The sequence below is a fragment of the Triticum aestivum genome, chromosome 6A (genome assembly GCF_018294505.1).
Source record: "Triticum aestivum cultivar Chinese Spring chromosome 6A, IWGSC CS RefSeq v2.1, whole genome shotgun sequence".
Lineage (NCBI taxonomy): Eukaryota > Viridiplantae > Streptophyta > Magnoliopsida > Poales > Poaceae > Triticum > Triticum aestivum.
In genome coordinates this window covers 349,918,284-349,928,424 of record NC_057809.1, presented here as the reverse complement: position 1 = coordinate 349,928,424, position 10,141 = coordinate 349,918,284, and the positions used below count along the sequence as shown (strand labels likewise).

Here is a 10,141-nt window from a genome sequence, read left to right as displayed (position 1 = left end):
CACCCCTAAGCCCCTCCCACCAGCGTGCCGCCGCCGCTGCCCCAATCCCCCTCCCACCAGCGCGCCGCCACCACCCTAAACTCCCTCCCATGGCCCTATCACACACGCCGCCGGCCGCGCCTCCCTCTCTCACGCCACCTGCGGCTGCCACGCCATGGCAGGCACTGAGCCGTTGCGGCAGTACAACTGCATGCTCCGCCGTCGGTCATGAGTAGAGCTGCGTGCAGGCCACCCGTGCTCTTCCCTGGATCCGATTCAGTTGTGTTCCTCTCATCCTCTCTCTGTTTGCGTGTGTGTATGAAGGAAGTGAGAGGAGATAGAACAAGGGAGTGAGAGATCCCCATTCTCATGTCTATTAGATGTGGGTGTGTGATTTCCCAATGTCAAATCCCACGTTTGTCTTGATTAGTTGTAGTTTTATGGATCTTGTTCTTGTGCAATGTAAATCTGTGTATAGTTCACCCATTTTCTGTCTGAAACTGTGAGCTGATAGAGCAGAGATGTGTTGACGGTGTGGGTTCAGGTAGTGAGATTTGCAGCTAGTTGTTTACTTGTTTAGGTGGTTGCAAGGGCATAGTCCACGAGTTCTATTTGATTACAGTTAGGCCACAAGTTAGTATTGTGGTACTCTGTTGCAAGAAAAATGGGATGTACGTTCAGTTATAGGCACCCAACTCTGAAGATTTTGAATTTTTAGCATGGTATTTTAAGTTTGTTTTTTTATCATATAATGTAAAATTGTAAACATGTTTCCAATGGTCTTTGCTCCCAGTTCTTAACTTCTTATTCAGTCTGTTAGTAGAGTCGTCGCGGTCGCCACCCCGATGCCTAGACCGCCAACCCGCGTCGCGTTGCTCCGGGAACCCCGAGCACTGCTGCGCCCCGTCGCCGGTGCCTGACGGTGAGGGCCACCGTCTTTGCCCGACAAAGCAGGCTACCATTTGTCCATTGACAATGCGCATGTCCAGCCGTTGCTGCATCTCTCTCTCTCTCTCTGTCGGTGGATGCTCGCGTGTTGTAGTTGCTTTCTCCCCTTCCTGTACATGCTGCTACTCACCTTTTTATCTCTCTGATGCGTTGTGTTGCACTACTGCAGCTCGATCCAGGAGGTGCTAGCTCATACTAGCTGGAACTAGGATGCAAAAGGGTTGACGGATCCATGTCGCACAAGCACTTGTGCTCTGCTTTCTTCTTACTTTGTGTTCTAATTTCCTTTCCTCTTATTTTCAGTTTGCGAGATACAAAAAGAAGTTAAAAAATGTTGTGCCTGGAGTTCATATTATTTGCTACCCCATGATGTACGTCTATAGTTCCTCCCTCCAAATGTGTTGGTCCATGTGGTTGTATTTATTGTTTTGGATCTATGAAAAAGGTTATTGAAGCTCAAATGTGATAAGCACATAAGTTCAGATCTCCGCTGCTACGAAGTTCACGTATACCTCTGTCTGCTTTAATCATGGCATACAAATTTTGCACTACGAGAAAGTTCAGAGGCAAGAGCGTAGAAAATAAAGAACACAAAAATATCAACAAAAAATTCACTAGGAGAAAAGTTCAAGTCAGGATATGCAAGAAAAGTTAATATTTTATTGCAGTTCAATTTCAAATTCTAGTCAAGTTTCATTTATTATTTTAATTTAGTCTAGTTTTTATTTTAGTTTAGTTCAATATCTAATTTTTGTTCAGTTCAATTCTTATTTTAGAAACAAATTGAATTGTTTCTTTATCTACATTCTTCTATTCAACGTCAGAGAGAAGGTGCCTCATGGTAAAAGCGTGCCAAGATTTTCTAAGAACCCCAGACCCATCCTGGTGCCGCCCGGCCCCCAACCTCCAACCTCCTCGGATCCTGGCACCACCCCGCCCCTACCTCCTCCCTGGATCCCGGCGCCGCACGCCCCCATCTCCCCGGATCCCCGCAACACCTAGTCCCCAACCTCTCTGGCTCCCGGCGCCGCCAACCGCCATCATCTGCCAGCTCCTGTAGCCGCCTCCGCCTATTTCCTCCTGCGGGTCGAACGGTGCGAATCTGGCCGACGTGGTGGGGCTGTGAGACTCACTCGGGTGGAGCTCCTCCGCCTCTAGCCGTTGATCCATAGTTCATTGTCAGTACATGTTCTGAAAGTGCCTAGTACATGTTGGGGGACATTTCTGGAATCACGTATCCTTGCTAGCTTGCAGCTGTAATTTTGATTGCATAGCAGTACAGTTTAGTTGTCTCTGAAGTTTTGATTCACAGCAGTACAATTTAGTCCCAGCTGCCATGATTCTGCAAACCATTGTGCTCTCAAAAGATGGTGCTTTGTTGCAACAAGTTGTGGAAAAAATGCAGTGAAAAAATAAAATGTGCTCCCACAAGTTCATATGATATATTGTTGTTAGTTCAATTTATTTTATATGCCTCTACACATGTTTGTTGAAATGCTGACAAGGAGCTAGACTTGTTTTTTGTTCATATTTCTTGTTTCTTAAAACAACTGATGTACTACTATCAAAATGGAAGCCACAATAAAGATCTCATCACTAAATTGACGATTCAGCCATGTTTGCTTGTGTGTACTGCTGAACTGGCAATGTTACTAAACTTGTGTTCTCACTGATTCTAAACTGTTGCTGTAGCATTTGTGATGCTCGTCTGATTTTGGTTGGAAGTTTAATGAATCCATACATAGTTCAACTTTTAGGAAGTTAAAAGTTCAACGAGTGTCTTAGAGAAAACTTGGAAGTTTTGTCTATATAAAAAAGATCACAAAAATATATGTGTTCTGACCTAAGATGTTCAGGAAAGAGTTCCAGAATATCCCCGGTCGCCGCGTCCCCGGGAAGCCATGCCGACAGCCACCACCACTGTGAGCGACAACCACCACCACTGCGAGCTGCCAGTGCAGCGTCCCACCAGCCCCCATGTGCCTCCATCCCTCAAGCTCCCAGATGCGTCGTCGTGAACCCTTTGTTCCCCATCGCTGCCTCCTCCAACTCCTTTCATGGCTCTGGAAAATCACTTATCAGGTATGTTCAGTTCAGACCACACTAAAATGGCCAAATTATAGATAAATATGTGCATTGTCCTAAATTATTCCACTCTCTGGAAACAAAGTCGCAGAATGGATGTGAGCGGAGTATACTTCCATGGTTTCTCAAGAAATCATACAATAAGTTTACTGTTCACTATGTATTTTATCATCAGTTAAAAAATAATCATAGAAAAAGTTCAATTTGTGTTATTGAAACAGCTCAATTTATCGGTATTGTGGAGATCATGCATGACTAGTATTTATGTTCTCAAGATATGAGAGAGTGGGATGTTTGCATGATTGTGGCTGGTTGGAGTGTATGGTCTTGTACCTATATTACAACAATTTGCTAATAAAAAATGTATCAGTTCATTGTGTAGCACATGGTTAACACATATAATTACAAAACAGTTACTTGAACTATACAAGAGTTCAACTTTTACTTGATTTTCAGTTCAAATTTTGCGTTATTTTCAATACATCAACTTTAATGTGCAGAACATCGAGGAAATCCTAAAAAAATATATGTGCACTCTATGTATTTTCTTATGCTTACAAGAATTTTGCACTCATACTGTTATGCATCAGTTCAGGTCACCCGTGGAGTTTTAGATATATGCAAAATCGTATTAGAGCACCATGCTCTCACCCAAAGGTTTGAAAAACCATTGCTTTCAGTTCTGGTAACATATGTTTTTGTTTCAGTTTTGCTAATTCTTTCTCCTATGGGTTGTTATATATTATCTTTCACTTGTCTTACTATATGAAAAAAATATGTGGCCTTTAGCGAGCAATCTTGCGTAGTTTTCTGGTTAAAAAACAGACAACATGGATTTACCATGTTCTATTAAAAGAAAGCTGGAGTTCAAATTCTAATTTTAGTTCAGTGAAGATCAATGGGAAAATGCACAAGAAGTTCAGACTCTTCTTTCCTAAAGTGTTTGTTTTGGTATGTCTAGCCCAAACAATCATCAATTTTTTTTAAAAAAAATCTCTGTTGTCAAATAAAAGTTATAGTAATTATTATGGACATGTTCATTACAAACTTATGTAATGGTGCAGTACACCTATTTAATTTTTTTATATATTTACAAAACAGAAATTATAATTCTCAGAAACCTACAAAAAAAGCATCAATTTATATTGATAGTTGTTCTAGTCCTTATGTTACAACAGTGCAATGAAAAAATCTCATCAGTTCAACAACATGGACATGCTAATGCTGTAGCGAGTCCATGCTAATGTTGTAGTGATCTCGTGCGCGGCCACAAGGATGTCGGCTGCAATGATGCCAAAGTGACGAGCTATCTACATTCTGCCTAGCTGTTGTCCATCTATATCTACGTCCGTGGTGCGTCGCCAGCGGCATCGTCCCTGACCAGGGCACCATGCTGAGGCACTTGCTACTACTAATGCACACTGCATTTGACGCATAAAGATGGAAAATGCAGGAAGCCGCATGTTTATGTGGAGCTAATGCACACCATTTTTTTGCTGAAAAATACCATGGTTAAAATGAAGGTAAGCTTGTGCATGTATTTGTCTGAGGTGGTTAGTTCTGGAAAGGGATATTCGCACAAGTATATTTAAAGATATGATTTATTAAAAAGTTGTAGCTCTTTTCTTGGTTTATGGTCAGCTCATGCATCGAGTTTCCATCCAATCCATGGCATGACCTCTACCTGCACGTACTTGCTGCCAAAATGTTGTGTTGTTAAACTTGTTATGAAGCCACTGTAATTCTTCAGCTGCGACCTACGGGAGTTTCTTCATCTGCCCTTCAACAAAAAGAACAGCAGTAGTCAATGCATCTGCCGTATCTCTTTCCTCTCTACTGCTCTTTTCTCTTACTAATTTGTTTCTCTCTGAACTGCGGCACAGGGGAGGTTGGACTACAGACAGCCCCCGCCGCCCCATGCATTACTTCCTCCGGTCCCTGTCTAGGTACAGGGTTCACACCAGTCCAACTCTTTCTCCCTTCTCCGTCCAGTTGTTGTATGCTACTCCAAATGCCAATGATCATGCAAAACAGTTGTTGCTACAGTCTAGATGATGTGTAGTGTAGATGCCATAGTTTCACCCTATTTTTCTGGTTCTAATTAATGCGGCATAACTCTTTAAAAGAATGTTTTGTGAATGTTTGTGATCATAGCTTGTAGGTATTCATGTGAACTTTAAAATAATGATTGTTCTTGTAGGAGGTTCAAAGATTGTCGTGGAGCAAGTTCAAGAGATTAGTTTCGTGAAAATAATGTGATCTTTTGGTCAGGATTTTGCATGATCCATAGCCATCAATGGCAACAGGCGAGTAGTTCAAGGTCTCCTGCATGAACTTGTTGTCTCAACACATCTATCATCGGAGTATCTGCATCCCCTTGCCGCACACACATGCCCGGCGGTCGAGATAGTGTTGTTTGTGATTACTGGCCGTGACTCTTACATTGTCATTGGACAAAGAATTTATTCTGTAACTCTGTATTGGTAGGATCTTCAGTAAATATATGTTCTTAGTATTCTAATATGTAGGACAAAATGGTGAAAATTTAAACATCAGACTGAATTAATACAACTGAGAAGTTCTACTATCAGTAAACGGGTGGACCTAGGTGCAACAAAGCTCTGCCATTAGCCGTGCGGATTATCAGTTCATGTGTATTGTGTTCTTTTTGTTAGTCAGATTGTGTGCAAGTTTGTTACCAGTTCATGTGTACGTGTTGGTAATCACTGCTGTTGCTGCTAGCTACCGATTTGACCGCGGTATTACTGTGCCTGCTTTATGTAATTAGCCCCTTTGTTGGGTGAATCTCCTACTATTTACTAGCTTTGGTATTGTAAAAACATAACAAGTTCACAATTTAAAAAGTTATAAGTTCAACACAACGTCCCAGATAAGTTTGGGAAAAAAGCTCAAACGAAAACAAACCCAATGAAAATTCAAATGGTAAAAGTTCAAGTCGCAAAACGAGAGAAGTCCAAAACATCGTTGCAAAAACTACTGAGCTAAAAAAAATTTAAAAAATATATCATTCAGTTCAACGATATAAACCATGCAAGTTCGGGGACTATGAGATCGTAAACCGTTGAGAAGTTACGAGGAAAACTGTCCCATAAGATCGTAAACCGTTGAAAAGTTACGAGGAAAACCATATCGAAAATAGAGTAAAATCTAGTATGTGAAAGCATGCTTAGTACAAACCAAGACGCACATAAGTTCGAGTACTCTTTCAGAACCATTCAACATTACTCTGTGAAAAATACCTTAGTACAAACACAGACATAGATCAGTACGAATACTCTATTTTTTAGACAGAAAAACAACACAATAAGTTTCACCTTATTCAAAATTACTCTTAAACGGTTGCGAAGTAGAGAAAACGTTCAACATGATTAAGTTTTGCATTTTCAATAGCTATCCAATGGTATATTATTTGCCCCATTTCGACAAACTTTTTAAAAAAAACCGCGTTCGAAATCAAATTTGACCGTATTTGAATTCGAGTTTAAACCGTAAGGAACTATAAAAACATTTCTATACGAAAAAGTTGCGCATTTTCCATAGCTTTCCAACACCGTATCATTTGCGTCGATCCAACAAACCATTTGCAAAAAATGCGAAAATACGTTTCGCCCAGAATTTCACCATTTTCCAAATTACTTTTCAATCATACCGAATTTGAAAAAACGTTAGATATATGGAAGAAGCAGATTTTCACCATCTATCTAACGCCGTCTTATTTGCTCAATTCCTACAAACTGTTTGAAAATTAAGTCCAAAATACGATTCACGTTTTCGGTTTTGAAAAAATGTTTTTTTAAACTGCTCTTAAACCATGATGATTTTACAAAAAAAATCTAGTATATTTGTAATGTACATGTCAAGAGCTTTCCAATGATATATTACACGCCCCATTTCGACGAAAAGATGATCATTTCGACGTGATGAAAATCATCAGTACAGCCGCCTGAAACCGTCAGTTCAAGTAGGGTAACATAATAATATTCTGTTACGCGAAACAGAATAGCCTAGATGTTCCCTTGCTATATAAAATGCAGTGCTGTATTTTCTGTAGCAAGGGCACTGCAATACAGATTAGTGAATTTCTTGTCGGAAAAAAACTGCACGCAGTGTTTTTCCGGTACTGATTTCGCTCTAGTTTTTTAAACGTTTATCAAAACGAGGCGTATAATATACTGTTGGAAAGCTATGGATTAGGCCCAACTTCGCCATGTTGAACACTTTTCGAGATTCCTCGCGGTTTAAGAGCAGTTTCAAAAATGGTGCGGCGGACGACGAGCGGCAGCATGCGTAATTTCGTGATTTTTCCTAAACCCCTTGTCGGAATGAAGCAAATGATACGCTGTTGGAAAGATATCATCGAGGTGCATATTTTTCATATCTATTATTTTCTCTAATTTGTTACGGTTTAAGAGCAGTTTTAAATTTAGTAAATCGCGGAATTATGTTTTTTTGATTTTTTTGCAATTTGTGTATTGTTTTCGCTCCAGTTTTTGAACTAATTGTCAGAACGAGATGTGTGATACGCCGCTGGAAAGCTACGGACGAGGCGCAACTTTCATATGTTGAAATGGTTTTGAGATTCCTTAGAGTTTTTAGTTAATTTTGAAAATCGTGCGACTGACGACGAGAGGCAGCGGCCGCTTTTCGCGAAATTTTTACAAACCGCTTGTCAAAATAATTCAAATTATGCGCCGTTGGAAAGATATCAATGAGACGCAACTTTTTCATGTAGAGCACTCTCTCTGATTCTTTGCGGTTTAAGAGCAATTTTTATTTTAACAAAATGCGGAGACTGTTTTTTCATGACATCAAATCATCGTATGTACCGCATCAGACAGAAAACCGCACTGCTTTTAGACTAAAAACCGCACTTCATCAGACGGTCAAGTGAACTTCATGGTTTCTTTTCTCAAACAATGTTTTTCCCAAACAAGCACTAAAATCGACGTGTGCACTTCATCAGGCAGAAGAACGCACTGCTTCAGACTAAAAACCACACTGCATCAGACGGTCAAGTAAACTTCATGGTTTCTTTTCTCAGACGAAATTTTTATCTCAAACAAGCACTAAAATCGACGTGTGCACTTCATTAGACAGAAGAACGCACTACTTCAGACTAGAAACCGCACTTCATCAGACGGTCAAGTGAACATGATTTATTTTGTCGAATGTAATTTTTTCTCAAACGAGTTTTTGTTGTCTTTTTTTCAACATTTTTTATAAACGAGAGTGGACCGCAGTGACGAGGGCAAGTGAACCGCGGGGCAAAAGCTAATGAAGTACATCCACAAAGGAGTGAACTCCTTTTTGAGAGCATTCCCCGACTTAGGAGCCCCCTGCTTGATCGAATCACTGGCGTTGTTGAGTCTAGAAAAATGTTTTGAGTCTTATAGGATTATATATATCGGAGAGTAGGATTCTTTTTACTCTTCAGTCCCTTCATCGCTCTGGTGAGGCCTCTTGACGTAGAGTTTTGACTCTTCTCTCCTAAAATTTCACGATTTTTTTTAGGATCACGCGGGTATCTTGGAATCGTTCCGATGGTTTTCTGACGAGAACATTGTTCTTGGTGGCTCCTGACATTTAGAGGTTGTGGCGGTGTCCCGTGGAGTTAAGCTCCGAGGTGTTGTCGTCACAATTTTATCTTGCAGTTCTGGAATACCTGAGTTTCGCCGACATCGAAAATCTCTTTTATGTAGTTGTTGGTGAGATAACCTCGACGCCACCCAGTACTGGGGCGGGAGTTTGGGAGTATTGCCATAACTCGTATAACGGATGCTTTTTGAAGGTTGAGGTAAATGGTTTCCGAAGGTTTCTTGGTTATGTGTTGAAGGATGGATACAGCTGGATGTAGGATTTGCTAGTTTTGGGTGAGATATTATGCTTCCCCTGTATCCCCAACATCTGATTGCATAACCAGAAAGTTTCAGGAGTTTATAAGTGGGAATTCAAGTAGCTCCTAGGATATCTTTCCGACAGATGCATGATATGAGATTGGGGTTCGACGTCTAGTGGTCCGCCTATCCACAGTTGGTTTTACAGTGGTCTCGTTGTGTCTTAAAGAGTCCTTGGCTATGCTGACTCGGGGACGCTTCGTATGTCATGTGCACTGCCTTGTACATGATGGTGCTGTACGATCGAGCCCGTGTGGGCCCCACCACGAAAACTTCAGACGAAATCTCTATCATATGTTTGTTCCAGCTTATTCTGCAAGCCAATCCTTTGTTTTGTTTTCAGTTGTGGTATTCGAGTTGCTTCAATGTCAAGTGTTGATTCCATGCCTTTTCCTTAGTGGTGTTCTCATATTCCTATGTGAATACTAATCCTTCCTAATAATCGAGATTGTCATGTCAATCCTTTTCAACCGGTGTGCTTCTCGTCAAGTGGATCCGATCATTCCAACATCCGCAAGTTCAACTCAAAGCTTTCTCAATGGTGTTTGTTTCATTTGTCCCAAGTTGTCTTTGTTTTCCCGCCCAGCCACCCCTTTTTCTTCAAGGACTCAGATTTCTTAATCAAGTATCATTTTACTCATATGAAGTCTCTCCATTCTTTTCAATCAATGTTCGTATCCGGTGATTCTCTTGAAGATTGTAACGGAGCTTCAAGTTCATCATTTTCGTTCTTTTCTTCCCCGGTGGATTCAAGTCAAGCTTGGTTGATCATATCCTTTCTTTGTTTCAAATGCTTTCCCATGCCGGTGCACCTCTTAATCATCCACTCCTCGCTATTCAATTTTTCCGGAGTGCTGAAGATATCTCGAAGATTCGTGTTTCCACTTTGTATCCGTTCAAGCTATTTTGAGGATGTTATCTCATTCAAGCCATTTAATTCAACCGATGCAATATATCTTTTAAATCCTTCAACGGTGTTTCTTTTGAGTGGGCCCTAACCCACAGGTCTTTTCCCAGGATCTTACCTGACTCTTCTAATTTTTTCTCGGAGCTATTCTCGAATTCATTTCAAAGTTTGACGTAAGAATGAATTTTCATCAGTCAAATGCCTTTCTCCAAGATCTGTCAAATTCTTTTCATCGTTGGCTCAACCTCTTCGCTTTTGATTCTCCCGGAGTGTCTAAAAATTCTTGGTAGTGTTTCTCGTCATCATT

The 10,141-nt window shown here is 40.7% G+C and overlaps 1 long non-coding RNA gene across 1 annotated transcript; it reads left to right on the top strand.

The window, feature by feature from the left end:
- Positions 1 to 17: 17 nt before the first annotated feature.
- On the top strand, positions 18 to 5,628 carry LOC123127532 (uncharacterized). The gene is made up of 3 exons (XR_006462588.1): positions 18 to 258; positions 1,097 to 4,958; positions 5,213 to 5,628. It is a non-coding gene; the product is annotated as an uncharacterized lncRNA (long non-coding RNA).
- The last annotated feature ends 4,513 nt before the right edge of the window (positions 5,629 to 10,141 follow it).